Source organism: Bombus vosnesenskii, unplaced genomic scaffold (genome assembly GCF_011952255.1).
Source record: "Bombus vosnesenskii isolate JDL3184/JDL3185 unplaced genomic scaffold, Bvos_JDL3184-5_v1.1 scf7180000013431, whole genome shotgun sequence".
Lineage (NCBI taxonomy): Eukaryota > Metazoa > Arthropoda > Insecta > Hymenoptera > Apidae > Bombus > Bombus vosnesenskii.
In genome coordinates, this window is record NW_022883046.1 from 310,754 (window position 1) to 338,675 (window position 27,922).

General features: G+C 43.8%; 1 protein-coding gene across 4 annotated transcripts in view; it reads left to right on the forward strand.

The window, feature by feature from the left end:
* Positions 1-27,922, forward strand: part of LOC117238066 (protein turtle-like) — a 166,078-nt gene that overhangs the window by 33,995 nt on the left and 104,161 nt on the right. For 3 of the 4 annotated variants that reach the window (XM_033502633.1, XM_033502638.1, XM_033502639.1), the window contains exon 2: positions 1,540-1,592. The gene's annotated coding sequence lies outside the window, so the exon portion shown is untranslated. Of the gene's footprint in view, positions 1-974; positions 995-1,539; positions 1,593-27,922 lie in introns of those variants that run through there. The other variant, XM_033502634.1, reaches the window with a different exon arrangement.

The following is a 27,922-nucleotide window of genomic DNA, read 5'->3' on the forward strand; positions in this document are numbered from 1 at the left end:
CAACAAACAAAAGCAGATACGTTACATATTCTTCGCCGTTCTTAATGTATCCTTCATATTAATAACGTTTTATACTTTTTTTTGCATGCGTGCCTTTTTATCATACGGAAACAAAACTTGCTATATACAGGGTGGTTGGTAACTGATGGTACAAGCGGAAAGGGGGTGATTCTGCGCGAAAAAAGAAGTCGAAAACATAGAATTATTTTTTTTTTAATTTTTTTAAAAGTCTACGGTGAGATCCGTTCAAAATTCAAAGTCGATTTTCTCGAAAACAAAGCCTCAAACGAAAAATTTTTATTGTATATTTTCGACTTCTTTTTTCGCGCAGAATCATCCCCTTTCCGCTTGTACCATCAGTTACCAACCACCCTGTATACATACCTTTCCCTGGCGAACTAAAATTATAATCGTTGAAATGGGCGATTCTTTTCATGATTCTCGTGGAATTCTCGATGATTCATCATTTCGATAAATATTTAAATGCTCTAAGACAATTTAACAAATTTAATAGTATCTGAATATATCGATCGTTTTCACAAGAATCTCTGCCGCAAAATTGCGCGTTTTCTGTCTCGTGGTTACTAAAAAGCTTCAAACGGCTTTATGTATGAAAAAAAAGAATTACTTAACAACAAGACATAATGTTCTTTTTGCATGCAAGTCGACTAATCATCTGTTTTACACGGGTTAAAGCGATAAAATCATCTCGAGTCGGTTTCTTCTGTGTCGTTCTTTCTTTCCTCTTTTCCTCGAATATCAAGTTTCCTTTCTAATTATTCGCGCATCTTTGCGAACGTTTGAAATGTAAAATTATTCCTGGGTAATGTACTCTGTCCTCAAAAGGCCAAGCGTATCTTGAGGTTGTGCAGGAAACTCGGACTAAAAGCGGGAGTTTTAATCAGTTAGATGCTCGAGAAGAAACTTAAAGGACGTTGCTACGATTATTGCAGACAATGGACAATGTTTCAATTGCGACTGGATGAAACGAAAGGTTTCTCGGTTTTTCTTCGCGATATTAATAAATATATACCAATTAATATTTGCAACATATACTTGTAGTAACCGATGAATTCTTAGAGTAAGGACAAGTAATGATGGTAGATTTAAAGTTTAATGTATTTTAATAAGCAATATTCAATGACAAAAGGAATATAAATAGAGTTTAGTGTAGTTTAAATAAGCGATATTCAAGAACAAAAGGACCGATTATAATATCGTCGCACGTCGATTCACACTCTGTGTCCGCTCAACTCACATTCTGCTTCTCAACTAACTCTCTGGCCGTTGTAGCATTCTTTTGTCTTTTGCTAGGCCCACCGCACATGTGCTCCGCGGACGCTCGTAGCCAGGGTCACGTAGGCCTTTTCGGCGAAACTATTTATTTGAAGGACCGATAACGCATTGATGGAGCCTACAGCGCCTCGGCTCTCGCGACATTGTTTATAGTTAGCTCGACGTTTCTTAGGCCCTTCTTCCCGATACTACATACTTATATGTAGTACGTCTAAAATAATGCAGACTTCTTTTGTGTTTCAGATTTCAAACCGCTAGCAGAGACATTCGTCGACGAGTCGGAGCTACGCGAATCAGTAAGTTTCCTTCTTCTATACATTACGATTACGATTGAAAAATATAAATCACGTGTTTGTAAAAAATTTGGAATAATCAGTGTCCGTCGAATTACTGCAATATCCACGGCAACACAAAAAGTTTTCTACTTAAAGTTAACCGTGCGTATGTTTTTCTAATGTATAAGCATGTGTGCACATGGATAATTTCGTTGTGGCATAATTGACGCGAAAGAATTTGACGTACTTCTGGTTGAAAGTGCACTCTCGTATTCGAATGTGTTATCAAAGTCGGTCGTATCTGTCACGGTGATTGGAAGATTCTTTACGAGGAGAAAAAAAAACACGAAGAAAAGAAAGCGGAGGAGAAGAGGATACGGAGAACGGAGAAGTTAGCATTCCTTCTCACGGACGAGTTCACTGTAATTTTCAACTATTCACTTGCTTGCTTTTACGTCTCCGTACCACCTCCCCATTGCGATGGAAAAACTCGTCTCAGTTGAGAGTAAGGGATGTATCGAACCAAAGGAACCTACCTACATCGAGGTTTTGTCGTCCACTTTGATACATACTGCTTCTTTCGCCATTTAAATCCCTTATCTTTTTCCAAAGAATTTAACATTCTGCACAAACAAAGGTTCAACCTTACTTTAGAATTATGTTGTATCTCACATATATGTACTCGTCACTGACAAAATTTACCTCTAACTTGATCGCGATGCGTTTATTCGTTTTCTTTGGTTCTTATTCTCCTACCTTGTTCGCCAACATCTAGGATAAAAAAGAAACGAGAGAAACATATTTTTACTGCATCGTACTATTCGCATACGAACAAGTTGCCTACCGTCATGATGAATACAAGCAGCAGAGATGCGGCAGGCGAAAAAATCTCGGTAGAGTTGGCGAGTTTAATTGAAATCAAGCTTGCATTGCCAGGATCTTCTTTTGGTGTAAATAGACACGCTCTCCAGATGAAAAGAAGAATAGGCCCATTTAGATGTAGATGAAGTACTGCACGATATCAGCATCGAGTAAATTTAGCGTTAAAATCATGCTCGACTATTTCTGTAACTGCGTTTAGCTGTTTTTGCCATTTCGTTGTACTTTTGCGTTTCACGCTTTCAAATCATGTCAAATTATTTTACCTTTTTCTGGGGCTCTCGGCTTCTGTTCAGTAGAATAGGCGAATCTTGCAAAGGACTGAACACAAATTTAAACGAATTTTAACGAGTTAGCTAGAGGAACGGTATTCTGTGTTTCGAGCAAGCAGGTGTATTGAATTGTCGATACAGCTTGTTCATTCTCCACTATCGTCACGGCATTATGGTACCACCGTTAAAGTCCGCTGCAGCCAGCACGTTATGTATGCACAATTTTATTATTTATCGTAGGGTTTCTACGATAAAACAACAAAAAATCTTTCTAACAAAAGTTGTTATCTTCTGGTACCCTCAGAGCGCATGGATTTACACGCCAGAATTTGCAGCAACTCATATTCATCCGCACGTTATTGCCTTGTCTTTTTAGCATTCACCGAAGCAAGGGAAATCCTGAAGATGGAAGGTTCATCGATATTGCTTTCCTTCCATTTCTTTATCGCGAAACGGGTCTTTGCCGAAGTCTTTGTCGATTTCGGTTCATCGTTGCATTCCCCGTCACTTCTGTTCGTTCCAGCGCACCTCGATTTTTCTCCCGGCGTTCTTTCTTTGTCGCGTTCCGCAGCAGTCGATAATACGGGTGATATATTAAAGTAGAACTATATTGTGTCGCATATACGTGGAAGGTGTAGAACGATCGGTTGATCCCAAGAAGGAGACGCGAGGAAAGCTTGATAACGCCTATACCTGGCTGATGTGTGCGACGGTAGGATGATGATGGCCTTGATCGTTTTACACGCTGATTTTTCCGACTCTTTCGATTCCTCCCGTGACATTCGTGAAATTCATTCGCGACAGATCCGCGATCTACCATGATATCGTCGACCCGATTCATCTCGGAAATTCGTCACGCAACTTGACGCTCTTCCGCGCGATGCTCGATGATGATTCGTCTCTCTTTCCATCGGCCTTTTTCCAACTTCCTTGTCGTTTCTCGCATGCCGTACAGTAGCTACTTCTGTCGAGAACCCGATGCACGCGGAAACATGTGTTCTCAGTCGCGAGAGTGCTATTCTCTCTCGGTATTTCTATCGTGGAAAGGCGGAAGAATGCTTGGCTTCCGCATGTCGAAAACTTTCGCGAATTTAAGCAGCTCTAATTGTAAACTTATAGGTCGATAACAGTGGCCTGGCGCGTGTTAATAATACCGTTTATATTACTGGCGTAAAGCGTTTTCGACGTTCCACTGGAATTCGCGAGGTCGCGATACGAAGCTAAAATTCTCTGGATGGCTTGGATTTAATTTAACGACTCGCTCAGCGATCGTACGTTATATTCAGCGGAATATCTTTATATTCACTTCCCCGAGCGAACAGTTAAACCACTACTCCAGCAACGTTACTTCCATTCCCATCGACGAACCTTCCGAGTTTACATCTCGATCCTTTCCTACGTCGCTTCGCTACGCACAAGTACGCGACCGATGTAGATAAAGCGAACTTTATGTAGTACACGAAAACCACGGTATATATAAAATACAAAAGCGAACTTCTGTTCTCTCTCTCGTTTGTTAATATTTTACAATCCTCGGGCTGACGTCGTCGAGAGCAGCTCTCTCGGAGTTGGCAGCAACGAGCTTCTGTTAAGTCGTTCGCGATGGCGAAATCTTATCGTTTAGTTTATTCCACTGCTGCCAATATTCCGGTTAGTGCTCGAAGAAAGGAAACCTAGCGAAAATGAATAGGGAAAATGTAAGAAAGATGAGTGAAATTTAAATCCATTTTCGTCGTTTCTTCGATTGTATATTTTCGAGTTGTTTTACGTGAGGTATTGGAACTTTGTCCCCCTCCCGCCTCCCCGACCAACAAATTGTGAGACATTGATACGTTGAAAAGCAAGATGGTGCTTTCAGTATCTAATTTTCGAAATTCACGAAAAAGTCAAGAGCAGCAATTGATATAGCGTGAAGTAACAAGTAATGCCCATTCGTGAGGATATTTTTGCGAAGACCCCTATGTGGAAAATCTCGCGTTATTCGTGGCACGTCTGGTGTATGCACATATTACATTTCTGCGTAAGGGATACGGGTACGCTTGTACCGACTGGGGGATGATGCAGGAAAGGGTGCGGAATGGAGCTCTTTTAGAGCTAAGTGCACCCAGCCCTTGAAGCGTCTCGTTTGCCGTTTTACAGCACCGCCGCGTTCGAGCCAAGTTCTCCTCGCTGAAAAACTGAGATCTTGCCTAGAAAATACATCGTTTTAGAAAAGATCGATCAATTATGTATATAATATCGCGCAATTATAGAGGTTCGCGTGACTAGAAAGTATTCGCTGTCGTTAAAAGGGAAGAACAGTATGAACGCCGAGCGTTTAAACCGCGGTTGTTGGTACAGATGAAAGATCCTTGGAATTAGAAATTACCAGAAATTGAAAGACAAAAGTAAAGCCAAAGCATACCATTACGTGGAAATTTGTCTCGAAGCTGGAACCCATTCGATCGATAAAGTACAAAGCGGTGTTCCTTTAAGAAATGAATCTTTTCGCGATATAATATCGTTGCTAAGTATGTTGCGCCACACTTGGACCGGAGCAAGAGTAAGGTTAAGTCAAAAGAAATGGCAGAAAATTGCACTTATCCGAAGCTAAGTGCACGTCGCGCTTAAAACGACTCCCCAGACGGTTTCCAACTCGATGAAACACCCCGGAGCGTGGAGAAACGAGAGTACCAATAAGTTTCGCGAATCGGATGTCGAGTAAATTGTCAAAGGAGCGTCGCATATGCAGCCTTCACGGATAGAATTGTTTCGACTACTGGATGGAACCATTGGTGGCGTAGGATCGACGTAGGTAAGGACGTCGATATGCGCGCGAAATTCGATACATACACGAGCAAAGGTATCGTGTCGCTTCACTGCGTCTAAAGGAGACGAAAGTGAGAAATAGAAAGCGGAAGGAGCGAGAGAGGAAGAATAATCCAATGTGTTTCCTATGCAAATGGTCACGAGGAAAGGTGTAAGCAAAAATATTCCATGATAGGTTTATCCCTTGTTTTATACATTCATGACGTGCACTTTTATGCATTCACTTTTACGGGCCAGAAAGCGACTTCTTAGCTGAGTTGAGAAGGAAGCGTGCAGTGGGCGAGGAAGGTGACGCGAAGTAGGTTGGAGGTGAATGGCTGTCTCGACGTAAATCTGCTGTCATTTCTGTTTCACTTTTCTTTACCCGTCTATCTCTCCCGATCGGATGTTATTGAGCTCGAAATCATTAGCCTCTTCGATTAATTCGCCACAGAATAGATTTTCATTTGTCGCCTTGCAAGAATGCGTTTGATCATGTCGGACATTATTTCCCTAGCAATTCGGTCAGCGATTGGTAAGTAATTTTTCATTTCTTCAGTACGTATGTAATTCCTTCACATGTATGTGGCACTCTTGGGTCAATTTCTTGTTCCAGAGGAAAAGTTTGCCCGGTTCTGAGCCGGGCTATAAGGTTGAAACTTTATCGGGAGGCTGTGGAAGCATGTTCTTTGGCAGGTTTTCATGTAAGGGATGGAACGCTCGACCCCGATCGTAGAATAGCTGGGATTTCTCATTAAATACGACTAAACGATCGAGACAAAAGGAGGCCAGGTTTTCCACGAAGGAAAGACGAGACTGATTCAGTAGTTCGAGCAAATAATGAAATCAATCGCGCGTTTCTATTCTAGTACAAGGATCTGGGTTGCGCTGTAAAGGTCGTGAAGCTTTTGAACCTTTATCGATTTCGCGTTTCAGTCTTGATATCTATCGAAGTAATACGTTAGCTGTAATTACTTTTATGTATATATATTTTGCTCTAATACCGCTTCAAAGTAAGTACAATAAAAGAAAAGGAATATTTTCGAATAAAAGAGAATCCGACGCGATAGAGGGATGAATTCGCGTGTTCGAGGTTTGCCGCAAACAGAAGATTTTTTCTTCACGGTCAGTGAGAGAACTTAGTCTCGTTTTTTAGCCTTCTTTACGGCTGGTGTAAAGTTACTTGTATACCAGGTAGACATACTGGCGGGTTCCAGATGCGCGACTGAAACATGTGTGTGTTTAGATAGCGGCTGACCGCTTCCGGCATAGAAGCATGGCTTCTTCGTAGTAACGCAGTGTCTCGAGCTATTTCCTTCCCTTACTTTTTTTAACGGAGGAACAAGGCTGGAGAAAATTTCGTGTATATTTCACGAGAAAGAGTGCAACGGTGTCTTATTATATTATCGAGGATGTGGTTTCTCAGGGATCGGAAACCGTATCAAAAGGTCTTTCGTTCGGTGCTCCATCGTTGTTGATCCATTTTCTACGGGGTTTTCTACGTGCTTTCCTATTCTTTCTTCTCTCTGTCAAAGCAATTCATTCGTTCTGTGAATAGATGAGCCAGAAGAATGGAGACAACGAGCCTTGCAGTAAACTTTGCAGGAATTGGCTTGTCCTTGCTGGGAATTTTAATCCCAACAATTTGTTCGTTGTTCGATGAGCAGGTGATTAAAATTTTCTAGATCGTTGGGTACAAACAGCTCGTTATCTGGTGATGTCTTTGCATCGACAACGGCAATTTCCATCGCAAGTCATTACTGAGGCTACTGGGCAAGAAACAAACAATAGGGGGGATAAGAATTGGAGACAACTGTGTTTCTGCGTTGATTTCTATGTTCGCGGTGAACGTTCGACACACGGAACAAGAATAAAGAGAGAAGAAACGAATAGAGGCATTGAAATTACCGCGCGATATGGGAGAAGAGAGGTTGATAGAGGAAAGAGGTTGATAGAGAAAGAGGAAATAAGACGTGCGAAACGGACGCCGTAAAGCGTAGATAGATAGATAGATAGATAGAGATAGAGATAGAGATAGATAGATAGATAGATAGAGAGAGAGAGAGAGAGAGGGAGAGAGAGAGGAGTATGTGTGTACGTAACATTCAGCAGCATTATTGCGGACGCGCCGATTCCACTCTGGTCGAGTGATTTTCCCCCTCGTCTCGTATCACAACCGAACCCGAGAAAATTTCCTATCGTGTCGGATGCGAACAAATGACGTGGAAAATCGGAGGGTATGCTCCTTTAGTCCGCTGCAACCTTTTACTTTCTTCCTTTCCTTTCGAACTTGTTTTGAACCGCGTGACCTGTACAACCTCGTTAACGCTACCGACAGCTCCACCGTTTTTCTCTGTATCGACTACTATTTAGAGCCTTATCCCTGTTTATCATAAAAAAAGAATACTGGCTCAAATAAATTTGATTAAACGCTAATTTTTTGTCACGGCACTTTCTTCGAATTACGATCATTTTCCGGCTCGAACGCACCACGTAATGCATACATTGTGCCCGATGAACGCGATTTAAGCGACTGAAACAAAATGTACGAACCATTTTTGTGTTTTTTGCTAAAATACGTGGAACAACGATTTGAAGATCGTTGGATCCTGCGCCAGCTACCGTAACATCATTTTTAGTTCGGACGGGGAAGTCGCAGCAGGGGAATACGAGCGAGACCACTCGAAGAAAGAAACAAATGGCACCTTCGTGGCTCAATCTATCGGCTCATTTGAATAAGTCGACCGTTGGAAATATCCCTCCACCCTTCTGTTGCTCATCGTCTGCTTCCCCTGTGGATCCTGCAGTCACTCCTTCTCTTTCGCAGAGGGTGTCTCGTTTCTGTTGTTGCCGTTGGAAGAGCAGACATCCTTGCTCGGTAGTTTAAACGTCCCCTGATGGAAATCACTATTATACCGCCCACTTTTTTCCTTTGTTATCGCGAGTAAGTACTTTCTAAAGGCTGACTCTCACTCTCGTCGTTGTTCCCATTGCTCCTTACGATCTTTGACGTAGCAATTCGAGAAAGGAAAAAAGTCCATGCACGGCGATCCCTTTAAGAATGGATTTTCATCGATTGCGGATCGAAATTTACTCGCGCTAGTTCCCAAATGGTAATTGCCGAATAATAGCATGGTTAGATAACGAAGTAGTGATATAAGCGGAGGACGAGTACAAGGTGACGCGTTAGTACGATAAAAGTTTCTGTCGCGATTCTTTTGTAATTCTGCAACACGACGCCACGCGAAAGTTAGATATTTCGTTGATCTCGAAGAGACCAAGTTTAACAAATGCAAAAAACTGCATTAAAAGTTGGAATGAAATTATAATTTGACTTTTACAAATTATGGTAATAGGAGAGGGATAGAAGTCTATGCAAATCCTGAATGTATTCAATTTTTGTACGCTTAATGCATATAACGGCATAATCGGAAGAATGAAATCGAAGTGGTTCTCGAACCAAGTCCCTCAGAGTTTTCTAAGTGCGTCGCAAGTTTCCCGCGTTGTACATACAATATGTAAAGTTTATGTACTTCGTGGTAGCGTGATCTCGTAGTTGTACGAAGCCCGACGAGAGCAACATTGACCGAGCAATGACGTCGTATCGAAGATCGTATTCACGAAAGAGACGAGTTTCTACGATCTACTTGTTAGATCGCGTTTTTGTGTACCTGTTTATTTTACGAGAACACTAGATAAAATAGTTCTTTTACTGTCTATTAGTTAGGTATTGCTTTGTCCACGTTTATTCGCCGCTCGTCATTCATCGTTTCTTCTTTTTGTCCATGTGAAAGTTATTATGCGTGAAGCCGCAAATGCATCAAAGCACCACGCGATACGGTTTACTTTATATTCCGTTTGGTGTTGGAATGCTTAGAGCGTATCGTTAATATTGGAACACGATTATACGTGTTGAGAAAGACAATTCGCTCTTTTTGGGTGTAACGTGGTCGCAAGTCCCGAAAGTTGCGGTTCGTGGTCATTTTTTGCTACGAAAGCGATAATTGAAAGCACACAGTGTAGTTATGTTTCCAAGGAACTACAATTTCTTACTTAATTACCGCAACGAGGCTGTGCGCTTTTTTCGCGTTTGCGCTCTCTCGAGGTAATCGCGATCTTTGGTTGTTACCTTCTTTACCGTTTGCGGTTTCGTGGCAGTGAATACCAGTAGCACCTGGTACAAGCTTCCCCTTCGATCGCTACCAGAAGTTTCACAAATCAGACAAATTCTACAAATTCTCACAATTTTTAGATATGTAGCGGCACATGAGTTAGGGGACAATTCAACTCATGTTGTTATTTTGCCTTGGGGCACTGACACCGCCTTGACGCACGAAACGTAACGATAAATAAACTCCGGGCAAAACAATGTCGCCGCTACGTGCAACCGTCGATCAAAGACAAATTTGAATTTTCCGACTCTTCCCCGACCAGTATAAATAAACGGACGCGATCGCGGACGAATCAGTTATTAACGGAGTTACAGTCAGTTGTCGATCAGTTATCAACCAGTTATCAACGAATTATCAGCGATTTAATTAACGAGTCATTAGTGATGCTATTTTACAACTTATACGCTGTACGAGCGTCTCAGCGAATATAGCCTGTATACTAATTTATTATTTTAAATATATTCGACGGTTCAACAACAAGCAATAATATTTAATAAATCAAACACCCTTTATACAAGTCCTCTACAGATACTCGTCTCGAACGATAATTCTTCTGTCTTGATAAAAGGATTCCAGGAAGTGTCGATTTTCCGAGTAACCCATGGTTTTCTTGATAGTTATCGAAGGGGAAGAAAATATATATTCAGGAAGAGAGAGAGAGAGAGAAAGAGAGGGAGAGAGATCCATTAAAAGTATCCAAAAATTCGCTCGCGAAGTAGCGAACGAGAGGGAATATGTATGCGACGAATAACCATAAAGCACTTTGAAATGTCTCCAGTGGATTTTCGTAAAGCCACTCGGTCTCCGTTCGCCAGTACTTCCCTAGGAAAATAAGTATCCTTTCTGCATTTCCACGAATCCTTTGGGAATTGCAAAACGGGCAGCGAGCTGCGATAATTTTGTAGGTGTCGAGAGAGGATTCGGAACTCGCGAAGAAATGGCAGGTTGGCCGAGTGCCCGCGAAAGTTGGAGGTGTTGCGGAAGAAAATGGCTAGTAGCGCGATACTTTGTTCGTTTCGCGCGTACCTATATATACAGATGTGCACCTACCCCTTCACCCTGCTTTCGAAGGAACCCGTATGCACGAAGGCCTCTGCCTGGTTTTACAAGCGACTAAATCGTAGCGAGAATGAGGGATGACACTTTTAGTGGCACTTGGTCCTTTCCTTCTCTCGGCATTTTCCCTTTCAATCTCTCTAGTCCTCCTCTGCGTGCCACATCGGCCTGAGGGTATTGTTAAGTTTTCCACCCTCTTACTCTTCTTGCTCATCCACTTCTATAGTTCGGCACCATTTCCGAGCAACCAGTTCCTTTTGTCTTCTCGAGCAAATATGTAGTGTCAGACACCCGACTGGCTGCCCTGCTCTTGGCTTTGCACCTCTCTTCCTTCTATCTATCTATATATGTTGTAGTATTGTTTTATCGTGCTCGTTTAGCGTTGTGAACAGTGTTATCGTTAGACCCGCTAATAAAGCAGCACCACTACCCCAGTAATTAAACTTTGGATATTACGCGACCGCGGAAGGGACATGTAGATGTTATTCGTTGGAGGCAATATTCGCGGAGAAAAAAAGCGAACACGGTCAATGACCGATGATGCTATTGCCCAGATTAACATTTTCAATTCGATGTTATCATTTCCAATTTCTGAGAGGAATATTCACATCGGGTTAGCTCCGTTACTAGGTGGCTTGAACTCGACTAGGTCCACTGTTTCTGGCTTTGCTTATATTACCGACAAATCTTCACAAATTAACTAGTTGCATCTCATTGGTTACGGTGCGCCACACACTGCGTCGACAGCGCCTCGTCTTTTCGGATCGATAAACAAGTTATATCGTAGACTTCGACAGTCTAGAGCTTATGTTACAGAATATTTTATGATTGCACCATGAACGAGAACGCAAGGAACAAAGTGGACACGTATCAAAAAATATTAGCAGTGCGATAAACAGTAGGAGGCAATCGTTTCCTTTCAAACTTGTTCCGGACTCGGATAAAAGTTGTTCGCGCTCGATTTCCTGGTTCCAACCCTTTCGCCCTTACTGAAGCGAATTCTCGCGATATCGAAATGGAAAACGGAAGTATAGAAATAAAAGGTGGATTCCAATAAATACCCCTTCTCGAGATGTTATCGAGGCGAGAATATTTTCCGGGCATTGGAATACGGAAGGGAAAAGTGTAGCTGATAGAAAGCAAGGTGAACTGTACATCAGTTTCGATGGGAGTATGGCGGTGTGGGAGAGGAAGTGTCGGATCATGAGAGGGTCTGCGCTAGCTAACACGAGGATACCAACAAGGGGTTGCTTTTCCCTCGGGCATCGTTATTCACAACTATCCCAGACTAGCGGCACTCGAAGGAGGGTGCGAGGATACAGGTTGGCCGACCTCGAGTTGCGATGGTTCTCCTCTATTATTCAACCGCCCCTGAAGAGGTCAGACCCGTGGTGGACAGGGAAACGACGTCCTCGACGTCGTCTGGAAAGTCTTTGAACTACCTTTCCTCGACCGGCCATTTTGCTGATTTCTCCTAGCGATAGCGAAACGTCTTCTTTATAGCGATCTCGATAAAAATTTCAATGAAAATTTTGTCGAATGTGTCAAACTTTTTTGCAAGTTTGCCCTGAGTTGCGACGGAAACGTCGAATAAAAGAATTCGAAGAAAAGTTACGTCAAAATGTTTTTGACAGTTCCGTTGTCGACGCGACGTATTCATCGTAGTTCGCTTGCTTCACTGGCGCTGTCGTTAAGCGATCGGCGCTTAAGATTATGTACCGAACTGTCGTCGCTATAGCATACATTCCGTTGGAAGCTACACGGTATCGCGATAAAACTCCGAGTCTGAGATATTTCGTTGGATGTCCTCGAAACGTGTACCGAATAGCACACCTTATAATCATAGTACATTTCATGTATCAAGAAACATCCTGTATACCATCGGTTCCTCCTTTCCTACGTCTCATTAATTTCATCTTTCTCCCTTTTTTCGCATTTTCTCATTCTTCTCCCAGCAATTCGTAGTTCACGTTTTTCTCGTCTTTTCTCCACTTGGTCACTGCTGTCTCTCCTACAATGTTTTTTCTAGCTGACCCTCATTCTTTCCCATACATCTTTCGTGTCCCTTTATTCTTGCTACAAGGGCAGACCGGGGATAATGTCCGCGCGACCTTTACCACTGGTATGACCCCTGCGCGTTCCAAGTTATCGTATGACAGCTCTTCGCACCTTCTCCCCTTCTTGTTTCGCAAAGCGAACAAGATCTCCATGGGCGGGATTTTATGCTGGCCATGGTCGTAAAAATGTGACGGCAACGGGGATGAAACCGGATTATGGAAATGCCTGGCAGAACTTTTTCCAGTTTCATCGACGCGTGTAAACTGCGACTGGGCTAAAGAATCACCGTCGAATTTCTGTTTCATTTACGTTCAGCGATGCATTTTTCCATTGTATTCGACTCTGTCGAATACCGGTAAACGCAGTACGCGAAACGCACTGCATTTTTATTCGAGACTTTCGGAATCGATCGCGGGATCCGTGTCGATCGAAGAGGTAGTTAGCGAATATAGGGCAAAGGTAAACGAGCTGAAAAGTAATCGGTCGATCGTTTATCCGTAACCGCGTTCTGCCTTGAGAATGTTTCAGGAAGTGACTAACGCCTGTGGAAAATTTTATAGTCGAGCCATTATCGTAAAAAGCTATAGTAGGCCTCTGGGAGCAGGATTATGAAAACGACCGCCATAAGTGTACGTTACGCTTGACTCGTCTATTGCACATGTGACGGTGGAGCCGAAACGAATTGAAATGGGAGGCGCATAGAATTTAATTTAACTTTTCTACTTCGACCAGTGCCACCAATGCTACGAAATCGACTCTGCCAGCCTGTTATCTAGACCGTTCAGCTTGATCGACGTCGGTTAATTTAGACACCCCGAATATATGGCTGGAAATTTTTTCCAAAACGCCTGAGGCTTGTTTCCCTATATCGACGATATCCGATTATTAATCCTAGATGGGATTCCTGTGACTTGATCGGCACATATTTCTACCTTTTGCGAATCGGTTACCGCACTTTTTTCAATGGCGAATAAAACTCTTTTGTCCGAATAGTCGGAGCTCGAATATCGCGCGACCAATTTCTCCAACGTTTCATCTTCTCCTCCTCGGCACGATATTCCACCGAAATCAGCATCTTTTTGACACGTATCGCATGCATGGATTACGTTCTAGTCGCTAGAATTAAAATAAGAGCCATCGAATCGAGTTAATTTTATGAAACGCTCACCACGATAAATGAATTCTCGATGAAAGAGGAATATCTCCCACACTTATCTATTCAACACTGGTCTAGATCATTTTCTCTACAGGCTACTTTATACAGCATAGTATGATCGGTGCTGTTGAATTTGCATATAAGGTGGCTCGCTGTGGTTTTCAAGCTTCCTTTTGTAGAAGGGATTGTTTCCGCCATATAGACAGAGCGATGGCTCGATGAAAATAGCTCGTTTCAGAGCTCGTTACGGAATAATAATACCTACCAGAATTTGCCGATATAATACGTATTGTTCGTAAAGATTTATTTTAAGTAACTCCAGTATCACGATTATAGAAGTTTCACCACCTAAGCAGATAACTCCTATTCTTTCTCGATCGTTCTCCGGTTTCGACGAAACGATCGTTGTTAATTGACTAATCGCACGTTCCGCGATTAAATGGCGCGAATTTCGGTAAACGTTTAAACTCTGTTTAAGAACAAGTCGCAGGGATTAATTACCTGATCAGCAGTCGGTATTCCGAAGTTACGTTACATTTAAACTTGCAGCTAAGTGGAAGGCGTGAGGGATGCGGCGGCTATACGTTGCACCTATTTGCCAACCGACTAATTGCAAGGTACGTCTGAAAGTAACGGTTTCTCACGTAGCGATTCGCGTTACGATCCGATTTCTAGGAGAATCGAGATCGAATTTGCCTGATCTATGTAGTACTTGCTTTTGCGTCGCTGCACGGCACGACATTGTAGATATGGAAAATATTGCGATGGCTGTTTCGCCGCCGGTAATACAAAGTAAGATCGATATTTCGGTCGGGTTAGCTATTGTGGTAATATGAAAGGAAAATAGCGTTCAGAACTATGCTCCTTCTTCTCCTCTTCAAAAAAAAAGTAGAAAAAAGAAGAAGAAAAAGAGGAAAAAACTGACGATGGCATAGTTCCTTTAGATGGAAAATTTGTTTTCTACGGGAAAGATTGTCGCATTCGGAGAATATTTCGTTCGCAAAGAAGTAACGATTTTGGTGGGAAAGAACGTCACTAGGTTGCTACTCGGAGAAGAAAATCGGAACGATTTGTAATATCGCGAAAGTGGGCCGTCGGCTGTAGGGCGATCGTAAAGCTTACGACGTCCATCGCACTTAAAACGGATCCGGGGGCGTTTTGCGATATCGTAAAGCCCGGCAGCAAGACTGCACGATAGGCGAAGCTCGTAGTAGGCGCTCTCGTGTGCTATAGTGCGTTACGCGAAACGCGACATTAAAATTTGAACACGATCATGAAAGCTGTATAGCTGCGATATAATCCGATACCAAGTCGGTTTATGGAATTTGGCGGCCCGGTCATTAAAATCTCTCGAGAGATCGGCGTTTTCTCCTATCTCGCTTGGTCGTTGGAACCACTGCCTCGATACCGATGCAACTTCCTTTCTTTCGCGTTGTATATATATATATAGCAGTTTGGTATTCCGTGGTTGGCGTGTAAACGGCATCGGATTTGCTTGGAATCGCGTGATTCGCCGTGTACGTTCTGTGTCAGGAATTACCGGGTGTCCGGATGTCGAAGCGAACCACGAATCACACGATCGGTCTACGCGCTTATCGTGATCGATGCCGCGCGTTCCGCCTCGACGTGCTTTTGGCTCGCTCGCACTCGTCTTGTACCGTTTAGCGAGAGGAACAGAAAACACTAATTTTTTAACAGCAATCCCTGCATCGCACTCACGCGAGCCCTAGAAAATTATCTTTAGAAAAAGAAGTGTATTGTGACTTCTCGTACTATTTTATATTTTCATCCCTGACCTTTCTCGAACGTCATGGACATAGCCTGTTCGCGGCCTTCGCGATGGTTAGCTCGGTATTTAAAATCGCGCTTCACCCCTTCCTTACGCGTTTTTATGCTGCCTTGACGAATGGCGCGATGAGCAGAGCAATTTCTCGTTTTTGAAACGTTTTTCAATCAGAACGTCGAAAGCAAAAACGTAACGATGAAAATGTACGCTGAAACACGACGACCCGCGACGCCGTACAAAAATACGGGCGACGACGAATAGGTGGGAGAGAAAGGAAAGAAAGGGAAGGTAAAGAGGGCGAGCGATGAATTACGAGTAGTCTCGGCGATTAATAACGCGTGAAAGCGCAGCTGGAAGTTTGACCAGTCGGATAGACCGATTCTATGGAATCCGAATAAACGTTACAAGTTTAGGATATACATAGATGTATGTATCAGTCGCTTGCACTTGTGAGCTCGCGACACATACGCAAATCTCTCTTATTACACGTTGTATCGTGGTGTTTCTTTTTCGAGAGTTATCCTTCTCGAATTGCAGCGATGCGCGACAATTACTATCAACGCCGAGTGGCATCTAGTTCTCCGATTTTGCACGAAATCTCGTGCTATGACAATCGTTACATACCACCGAATATGATATTCTAATCAGCTCGAGCGCCAGGCAAACAGCGACGACCATCCAATGTCGTTGAAACGAACGACATCGATCAAACAATGGACGGAAGTCTTCCGTTAACTTGCTTCAGTATCTGGACTTTCCGTGTCGAGTAAGCAGATAGCTTTTCGATCGAATTCGCCTTTCTATCGAGTAAAGTATCCTGGCTACCTGTACCTCGTTTCGTGGTGGATCAGCCTTCGGTTCTCGATTGCGGGAAAAAACGAAGCAATAACGGATATTAAAGGTACACTGTATAGACTTTCGTGCCGCTTTTCAGATCTTCGTTTCCCAATATTAGAAAACTTTGGTTCGTTCGGTAGATTCGCCTTTGGTGGTGCGCACGTACGAAGGGAAACGAGAAGAAATGAAGACGGTTCAAGGTTTCGTTTGGCTATTTGACACGAACGCGACAGTCCGAACCATTTGCCACCGAGATTTTGATTTGCATTCGCGTTATTAGGAGCGCCATTAAAATTCCTGAGACAATCTCGGCTAAAGGTTATCGCGGTGGCCCTCGTTGGCATTGATTCCATCCCTTTGAGTTAGATATTCCGGCATAGTTATTTATCCACAGGAGGGTAGTCTTACGGGTAAAAGGAACGGGCTTTCGCCCTTGCCGCCCCGAACGTTTTGCATTTTTGAAAGATATACGAGAAAGAGACACGAGCCGAAAGGAGAAGGGGGTAGCGTGGGGGTCGTGGAGATTAATCAGAAACACCTCTCGACGTTACTCGACAGGGGGTTGATTCTCTCTTGAGCCGTTGCCAGCTACCCTCTCAACAATGCAGACGCTCCTTTGTGTCTGCTGCTGCTTTGTTTAATGGCTGATGAGATGGAACTTTCCTGAGAGCGTGGCGCCTTCGTTTCCTCACAAACTCTCTACTCGTCGCGTGCTGTCCGGATGACCGACTGCTCGATCGTCGAACGTAGCTTCCCTTCCTACGCGAACTCCTTCGCCTTCGAGTCCTTCGAAATGATCAATTTTCACCGGCACTTTGCACCGTTGCCCCTTAGGGAACCGACGCGATTGTTTTTCTTTATTTTCTCGAGTAAATTACAGAGTAGAGTTCGGCTGAAATCGAATTCGAAAGTCCAGGTGGATGCGCTAGGTTCGTCGATCGAACCTCGCTATCGGCAATGATTGCAAAACGAGTCTCGTGGGACTCTGCTGGTGATAAAAGCATCCTACGAAAACCGAAGTAGATAAAAGAAACAAAATTAAGTGTACGCGATGGAAACTGGAGTTAACGTAAGACTGGAAGGGAGCCATCCGTGACATCAGCACAGTTTCCAACCAAAACAAGGGGACAAATATTTGTCGGTATATTGTATGAGATTAGAATGGGTCGAACAATCACGATTTCCTATTGGATCTGATCGCGTTTCGTTACAGACTCGAGATGATCTCCGATGTGGCGTCGAGGTTCTTGGTATTCTAAGAGGTGGATTGCTCCTCGTTCAACAAGAATGATCGTCGGTGATCGGCGTCTGGTACCCATCTACTACGACAAGTGAGCTGAAGTACCCACTTATAATAGCCTCTCTCACGCGATCTTGAATTTAACCTATCGATCAGAGGGAGTGGAAGGAGATATTTGATCACGCGGAATGGTTTGAAATGAGGTTCGATTCTTTCGCGCTCTGGCACAGAAACATTAAAGAATCCTTCGTCACACGAAGAAACGAGGATATTACGCAAAGTATTTGCCTTCTGTTTCGCATGGCGTTGAATCCGGAAGAAACACAAGCTGCCGGAGAAAATGCTAGAAGAAACGAGCCGTTATCAACGGAACGAACTAGCGACCGCTATTTTTATCCACTTTATACGCGAGGAAAACCGTCTTCAGCTTTAGAAGCGTCTAAGCCGTTAACATATTCAACCGAGGATATTTATGAACAGCAAGCTCTTCATAAACGCTTAAAAGGGAAATTTTTCTCTGACGGGATCTACAAAAAGGATCATTTTCTCTCAACTTTCTAAAAGAGTGCCTCTAATAATTTAGACCCCACCACCCAACCATTGTTATAATGTGTAAAACCGAAACGAGCGAATCTCAAAAGTTTGCCGAGTAGAGGCGATCTTCCGTCTCTCTTTTAGCTGTGTCCCAAATTGAAAAAGAAATTGACTTGGTATCTAAGTGATTGGGGTCTTGCCTTTTCGGGGTTTTGTTAATTTGCTTAAAATATTTTTACGGATTTATTACTTAAAAGAAAAGAGGGAAAGTAAATGAGAGGAAAGAAAAGCAAAAAAGATAAGAGGAATTAGATTCAGATTCTAAAGTTTCACCAAAAAACCTACGTTCTCGAATTTTGAAAATATATTAGGATACTGGCTTATGCTATCAACTACCACCCATTAGCCAAGTACCTGGCGTAGATGACGTCGATCCTGTGGTCAGTTAGTGGTCGCTATTGATTACTTCCTCTAAAATCGTGTCTGGCGACTACCTGACCACTATGGAGGTTTCTGGTGGTCCCAACTGTTTCCGTGAATGAAGTCTATCCGGCTCTGTGGTGGGACTCAAATAATCACCCCATTTGACAATATCTTTCTAAAGGCAGTACTAGTAACCAGAGAATTTAATCCTTTAAAGATAACAATTTCAGAAATAACGACGCGACAGTATCTATAAATGCAGTAATAAATCGGGTACAGTAACTAGACTAACATTAACCAGAATTTCCTCACAAAGAATACCGGTAATAGGTGCGATATCTCTTCCGTCCCAAGATTGAAAATGTTAACAAAAATAAAGAATCTGATTTAGAATCTCTCCTTCTTCTTCCCATCTTGTCAACTTCCCCTGAGTTTCCCTTTGCACATTTTTCGCTCGACTATGCAATTCCCGAATTGACTCGCTGCAAGCTCGATGATACGACGCGTCCGTCGGTAGTTACGCTACTAAAAGTTACGCTAACCTTTCGCGACTCGCAGTGTAGAACTTCAGCGTCCCTGTCGATCTTCGATTCTCTTCCAAGACGCGATTCGATGAAGTGAGCGACAATGCGACCGCGAAACTGTCGAATCAGAAACCGAACTTTTCCCTGAGCTTTTTGTACAATTCGAGGGACGAACGAAATATCGAAAATGAGATTAATCGCGAATGGTGTTACTGAATCATCGATTCCTTTAACAAAACGACCGTAATTAGTATTCATCCGCGCGAGTGGAGCGGAAAAAACGTGAACTTGTTGATTATGCAACAGCACGGCAGGCCGCATTCAGTTAATTACATCGCGATACGCATGACTAATCGCGAGTAGCAGCTATACGCGTACGCCGGCTGGAGCCGACCGAAATCTTTGTCGTTGCTTAATTAAGTCGTAACTGCAGCAGTGTTATTAACTTAACGCGACCGTTCATCGGTTCATTGTCACGAAAATAAAAAAAAGAAAAGAAATAGCGAGACCGAACCAGCCGATGGAGATTACGCGCCGCGTACATATAAAAAGAGTTTTCCATCAAATTGAAATGCTCCGTCGATCAAAATCGTTTTTGCGCGAGTCAGAAATCTCGAATCGTCGGAATTATAGGACACGAAACTTTGCTTTTTCTCAAAATATATCTTGCTCGATGAAATTTCATCGAGAAGCAATCGCCAAGTAAAAACAAAAGTATCGTTTTACCGGGGCCGAGTTTTCGCCGACGAGAGGTCGACTTTCCACGCGAAAAAATTAGGATCCCAAAGGATCGACTTTCACAAGAAGCTTCAATTCCTCTCTATATCTTTTCTAGTCTCCCTTCCGTGGATAGCTTCCGAAAAGTCGAGCAGCTTCTACCTTTCCTTACCTTTGGATTCTGCTCGTTGCTGGCGAGAATTCAACGAGGAGAGAGAAGCGCGAAGTACGCAAGCAAGAGATTGAAGAAATGGAAAAAAGAAGAAGAACAGCCCAAAGTAGCGGATGCAAGCAATAATACCTATCTATACTCGTAGTATCTATACATGGCGTCCCTCCCCCTCCCCAAAAAAAGAAAGAAAAAAGAAAAGAAGAGAAGAGAAGAGAAAGAAAGGGAAGGGAAGGAATGAGAAGAGAAAATATAAACAGAAGAGAAGTATAAAGAAATATAAAAGAGAAAGAGAAAGATAGAATGGATAAAGAGAAGAGAAGTGGAGAGAAGAGTGAGGATAAGAGAAGGGGGGGGAGGAAGAGAAGAGAAGAGATGGAAGAAAAGGAAGGAGGAAAGGAAGGGACAAATGGAAAGGGAATGGATCAAGGAATGGAAGGTGCTGCGGGAAGCGCACATAGGTGCGAGCGGAGGGGGCTAGCCTGAGGGGATCAAAAGCACTCCATGACGGAATATCATAATTATTACAAGCGTTATGCTCTCGTGGGGAGGTTCGTGATGCAGCCTCTTACGCTTATGGCTAGCCGTCGAAAGTACGCTTGAGAGTAACGACTCCATCGCCGAGAACAATATCGAGTCGAAAATATTCAAGAGTCTAAGCGTTCTCTTTAAAACCCTGTTAACGTTAATTTATTTCTTCCGTCATTTCACGTTTGGTTATGCCGGTCGATTTCCTGACAAGGCCGACTAATCAACGTAAAAAATTTGGCGCCACGAAAGTCGAGCATAACGCACGCGTGGCTAAAAGACTTTAAACGAACAAGTAATTTTCAATTCATTAGGGAATTTCTTTGTCCTTGCATCGCGATTTTGCGACGCAAGGAAAGCAAGCGGATCAAGAAAAGAAAAAAGAGACAATTATTCTCGTAACGTAATGCAAGCATATAATTAATGGGAGCGTTATACCAGCGAGATAAGATTCCAGTGGTATTATACCATCTCTAGTCAGACGGGAAAGTTTAGCGTAGACCGTAGCTTATGCGCTCAGATGCCCCAACTTTATATACAATTTCTGCCAGGGCTTCGTATTGTCAGTGACTATTGTAGCTTAGAGAAACGATTCAGTTAGTGGCACATTTGAAGGTTTAACGTAACGTCTCGAGATCTTTAACGGGAGAGAGATTTAGCAATTACGAGAAATTTTATTTCTTGCACGCATTCGTTTCCATTTACTCCGGACGTATAATTCGAATGCTTTCGCAAAAGCATCGTATATCGTACTTTTCCGTGTATACTTATAAGGCAAATTCAAGTCACTTTCGATAAAGTTTTAATCGTATATTTACAGAGCTTCATCCGCTATGAAAAACGTTACTGGGGATGTGTAGTTAAAAAGGATACGAATATAGCGCCGATTTAAATATCTTTCCAGTCTCGCGGTACCTTTCCTCATTAGGCGGAACATAAATTCATACGGAAAAATAATACGGGAAAATACGGTGTATAATATCTGGATACGAATCGTGTATGCGCTTGTATCTTTGAAAAAGCTGGATTAGAGATCCGTGCGAAGGAACGGTGAAAATAAACGAGATATTCGGTCCCCCCTATCCAGTTCATCAGCATTACGTCCTTCGTTCCTCCGACACAAAAGACCGTATCGTGACACGGTGCCTGGTTAAGAGAAAGTACAAGATAGATAGATACTGGTTTCTTAGACGATCACGGAAGCGCTGACTTCAAAGCATCAACTGTGCTCGCGTTTTTTCATCCTCCGAGTCGCTTTCGTCTTCATCCTCGTGTTCGTGTTGGTCTTTGCCTACATCTTTGGTTCTCGTCGTAGGTCGAGGCTAAGGAGGCATGCGCGTTATGATTCGCTTCAACAGATTGCCAAGAAAATGACGCGAACCGAGGTTGGCCTCTCAAAGAGCCCGATGAAACCATCCGTTGGTATCACCGTCTTGTGTTTACCCTGGTAAAAAGAGTGGAAGATAAGGCGTAAAAAGAAAGAGAGAAGAGTGGCGCGAGAAGGAGAGGAGAACCGTTAATGCTGGCTGGAGAGCGCGAAGGGAATAAGAGAAGGGAGCAATGATAGGACGCAAATGGGATTGCCTCTCAAATTCCTCGAGGGCTCGTGCCAAGGACGAAGGAAGAGATCTGAACTTGGAGCGTTCCGTTTGTCTGGTCTTGATAAAAGTGCCTCCGCCATTGCTCTTAATCGAGGAAATTGTCTCGAAAATTAATTCTTCAAAATTAATTGTTCCTTTGAGCTTTCGACTCGTTACAAAACATCACGGTGGCAGCTACCGTGAAAATTGGTGGAAATATCTGTTCGACCATGTCGAATTCGATGGTTTCACCTTCCTCCTTCGATCGTTGATGGTTTGTAAGTTGCAATCTTTCTAGTAAGAGCGTTGGAGAAAATGTTTTGTAGAATCCTTGCTGAAACGTAAGAAACCACGACCGGGTGGCGTCGATCGATACGGTTCGCAATGAGATCCTTTAAGCGGATCGCAAAGAGGCGGACCGTTTTCGATGTAAGAGAACCAATAGGTTGGAAATCGTTAAAATCGCCCACATGTAAATAAACTGGTATTAGTCGGCATTCATAGGTGTTTGGTGTGTTTAACCGATGTCTCGATGTTCTTGCTAGTTCAGGCCGGTCTGAATTTCTTGATGGGAATGGAAGTGTGAGAGTTGTCTCGACGTGGGAGCAGTAGAGGGCATAGGTCGTTATAAGAACGACGATACGGGCAGCGAAGCTTGGCGAAACACGTACTTCAAAGATGTTATACGTTTTGACGCAGGGTTGAAATGCACTTCTATGTAACGGTTGAAACACAGCCTCGGATGTATAGTTGGGAAAATTGCGCGGTTTCAAAGACGATACATAAAATGAAACTTCACCGGGAGTGATTCAGAGATGGGTGCGTTCATTTCCTTTTTTAAGAGTGAAGCTCCCACAGCACGTACCGGTAGACACGTAAATCCAGAAGGAGAAGCGAAGAGAAGCAAAGATTCCCTGGTTTTTCTCTCCGCTTCTTTGCAAGGGGCGAACCGCTTCATCCGATTGTGCGAATTATTCCTTCGTGAACGCGAAAAAAGAAAACTTGGAGCAAACGAGCTTGCTTTCCGTTACTCCCCCCCTATTAGAGTCAATGTTTCGCCTTGCTTTCGTAGCTTTGTTGTCCGAGTTACATCGCGTTTACAATTATGATCTTTTGTACGATGAAATCGCTTCTGTTATCTCGAAAGTAACTCGGGTTAGCACGGTAAGTGGAAAGCCGAGATCCTATCGGTGCAATTTACGTTATCTAATTACAATTACGTTTCATTTCATCGTTCGTGCGATAAAACGATCGCTCGTGGCAAATTTTGAGGCCACCGTGGCCTATCTCTTGAAAGGAATCGGACGGACGGAAATTCAAAAAGCGCGCCCAAAGCAAAGCGATCGATATTTCACGCCTTGGACTCTCGACCAGGCCAGCCGTAATTTAATCGGATATTCGTAATCCAGGAATCGTAGCCTTTGAAAGGCTTACCGTGCTGCTCGTAGATTCGATCCGGAATGTTCACCGGAGGAGGTCTTCGTTAGGCGATCCGTGCATTGACTCAAAGTAATTTGCATCCTTGTTCCACTCGTCCTCGCTATTCGAGCGGGCTTCTCACTACAATATTCTGGATGCACTTGAGGGATCATCGATGTTGTCATTCCAATACAAGTGAGGTGGTATAGTGTTGTTCGTGATACTTGTAGTGCTGGCTGTAGATGTCCTTGCTGGGGTACTGCTATTTTTCTTCCAATTTAGATGCGTGGAAGAAAAATCGGATTCCGGTACCTAAGACGGTTCGTAACCTAAGACGCCAACCACTGCGCTACCGTCGTCCGACACTAGTTAGTGTCGAGTGGTGGTATTTGCTGTTGAGTGCCGCCACACAAGTATCTCATGAGCAGCGCGACATTTCATTTTCCTATAATCGAAACTTCGTTCCTACATCGACGTCTTACCGCCATCATCGATCAAGCAGCTTTGGTATTGTAAGAGAGCGAACAAGACTCGTATTGTTATTATTCGATGAACGGGTATATCGTTCGATACGTAGTCACGTTCCTTCGAAAGGGATCGTTTTTATGAGCGAATGTATCCAAAAAGAGATATTCTCTTTTGCGGGAGGTGCAGAAAATTTCGATGGATGAGCTGCAGGTGCGGCTGAGAGGTCGTTGCTCTTGCGTTTGGCGAGTCGGCCAACCGGTTGCACGAGACACGTAGACCAGGCGGAAGCGGCAAACCACCGAGTAGTTGTGGAGATCGAGAGTAGGGAAGGTGTACGTGCATCGACGAAGTGTATACCACTCATTAGCAAGTGTCTGAACTTTTGTCAAGTTCCGACTGGCAGGTTTGCGCTCCAAAGGGTTCCTTCGACCCGACGTTTCCACCGGCGTTTCCTCTTCTTTCTCAACTGCACATGATATCGACACACATGATGTTGTTGCTCACGCGTGATCTGCTTATCGTTTCGCCGGTTGACGACTACGTTAACGTTTGGTACGCACTACGATTTACGCGGTAAATGTTCATACGATGGTCTCCCTTTTCCTCCAATGAGCCGATTCTCCGACAGATATCGTCGCATCTCATTTTTTTTTTTTCCAAAATGTGTCTACCGCCGAGAATTGTGTCGTCGAGCGAAGAAAAATAGCTCCTCCTGTTCGCGCGGCTCGATGTTACGCGGTTTTTCGCTTTCTACGTGACGCAACTGCGAGATGATTTCTCGCGCCACGCGAATCCTCTTCCCATATCTCCTCGAGCGTATAATCCCAAAGCATCGCTATCAGTCGAGCAAACATCTGAAAAGAAGCATCGCGTTCGATTTAATCCTCGTCGAGCGTGTACGACGTCGCGTCGCGTCGCGGAAAGTCAGGGCAAAGAGGAGAGTAAAGCCACAAACATCGAGCGACTTCTTTAGTATTCACGCATAGAACCGTACTTGTTTGCCCGTTGCTCTGTGCACATCACCATGAAAACAAAAGCTCGGCATAAAGGAAATAGAGGAAAGAATACGCATCGAACGGAAAGTATACGAGCTTCCCTGTACATATGTGTGTGTATATAGGTTGGAAAATTTTCTGCGTTTCACGGTTGTCCAAGCGAAATCGTGGACATTTTTCTTTCACCTGGTGATTCCGGAGCAGAACAGTGTGTTTGTGTGTGCGTGTGTGTTTGCACGCGCGTGTGTGCGTGCGCGTGTATGCGTGTCGGTAACGCGGGCGCGGTCGCTCGTTTGCCTCTATTTATGTCGCCTGGTCGACACTGTGTTATCACAGGCCGCGTACGTGTGGAACGAGGAGCACTGGTTCGCGTCCACGTGAAAGTGGATGTGCGTACACAGGAGGAACCACACGGTGTTTGCACAGTCGCCGGCAAACATTGTAATCCGGTAACACTCCGGCTGCGAGGATTGGTTGTGGCTCGTGGGGTGAGAGAGGACCGAGTGGTAGCAGCCTAGGGAGGGAAATGGATGTCGAGTGTGCAAGCCGTTGTCCGTGCTCTTCGCTCCAAGAGAACGCTTCAGCCACGGGGGTGGAGTTGCATCGGTGTGCGAGAGGACACCGAGCGCTGTTGGAGGGACGGATCACGTGGTACTTTGTGCACCGAGTGCCAGTCAGTCTGCGAATAAACGGACGAGTGAGCACATCCGGCTAAATCCGCTTCGAATTACGCGTTCAACATTAAAACGAATGCGATCTTGTTCATAATGAAATTATACGAAACAGGGGCAAAATTGTACCGCTTCCCGATTTCTTCCTCTTTTACTTCCCGTCTCTTCTTGTCCCGACACGAACTACCCGATATGTTCTGCTCCTTGTTTCGCCCGGCAATTCGTGGGAATATTCACGCGTAACTTAGACGTGTTACGAATCGTTCGGAGAGCTCTTTTTATTAATCTCTTAACCTCTTTTTATTAAACCGTTCGCAGTTTCGCAATTTCGAGGAATTATCGCGGCCAGGTAAGAGAACAGTTATTAAAAGCACTCGAGAGGGTCGTGCGTTGTTCCTTTTTCGTCAGAACGTAAAATTAGTTTGCCTCGTTTAATTAGACATTTGTACTTCGTTCAGTATAGGATACTGCAGGGTCGTTGGAAACAATGGCCTGGTATCATGAACGTTGAAGAGAGTCGGTCTGGATGAGGCCGTATGGTGGAGGCATCGTATTCATTGACTGAAGGATGGAGCGGCAGAATGAGCCAAAGTCCGTAACAACGTGAAGGAGGAAGATTACAAGCGGGTTAATCCGTCGGTGAAGGCTCGAACGTAACGGCTCTTCCAAGCGCAGCTCGCCTCGGTCATAGATACGGGTGTGAACTTGATTGCGACTGTAACTCTGTGAGTTACTCGTGAAACTCCGTTCGCATCATGGCGCGAATGCGCGTCCTCAGGTTTGGTAGCATACTAGTTAGTAGCATACAGGCGCATTCGACTAATATCGAAAATCGTTTCGCATATGCTTCAACGATACACAGTCCATAAAGGTATCTTTACCGATGCGAAAACATTAGATATAGGATCGCAAATTAGAAACAAACCTGAGGATATGTTGATCGTCTTGATGTTGTTACACGAACGATAGGCTGGACACGTATTTATATAGCGACACTATGTATAATTTACACATTATTTACACATTACACAGACATTATACATAATACATAGCATTATATAATTAACGAGATTCGAATGAAAGGACGAGAGATGAAATGGCCGGTAGGTTTTAGAGGGGAGGGCCGATTCTAAGTTTGCTCGGGCTGTGACTGTCCGGTTTGACGCACAAAACGAATGGTCCGTCGTAATCGCGGTCCCTAAACGCCCGACATTTGTTATCTTTAAACCGGTTCGGGTATTAGAGATTGGGGCGGCTCGGATGGATCGGAAGGGGTTGGAGGTTGTTGGAACGAGGTTGAGAGATGGATTAGCGGAATGATTAGCGACACCTAATGGGAGTTGGTGCTACGTCGACATTGTGTCAACTGTTACCACCCTTCATATTATCGTAGAATGAACGCGATGAACGCTCGTACCGTGGCGCCTTGTCCTTGTTTGTTCGTGTTCGTTGCTAAAACGTGTTAACGGAGGGAGATCAAAAGTTGTAATCGCAAATTGATTCCACCGTGTGTAATCAGGAAACAGTGAAAGGTGCATTGTGGTACGGGATTGATTCGGTGGGTGGGTTTTGACCAACCGAATTTGAAAATGTATTAAAAGCTAATCGGTGATGGAGCGTGTAGGTTCGGCTGTGCATCATCGTTAAATTCAAGATTGGGGAACTTTTAAATAGCATACTCTCCGATCAACCTTTATTTCCAGCTGTATAGGAAAACGGGCAAGTGATTATTATCTTCAGATATTTGCGCGATAAACGAGGTAGCAGGAATACTCGCAGAGGGGACCAAACAGGGATGATATCGATAGATAATAACCGGGATAGGGTCGCAGGAACGTAGAGAGCTTTTCCGTCATGCCTTGGCTATAAGACACTTGGATTATTCTTCGTATAGATCTTTAATATTGCCGAGCGAAGAGCAGTTTTTTTCTGCACGTACTTGGAAAACATTTTGCCTGAATCCTATCGTCTAATTTTGATATATTCCTTACATTTCTGTCGAATAGTTAGTGGTTTCTTTTTCCGTGCGATACGATTGAGACGTTGATTGAGGGAAATGAGAGAGGTGACTGAACCGTAC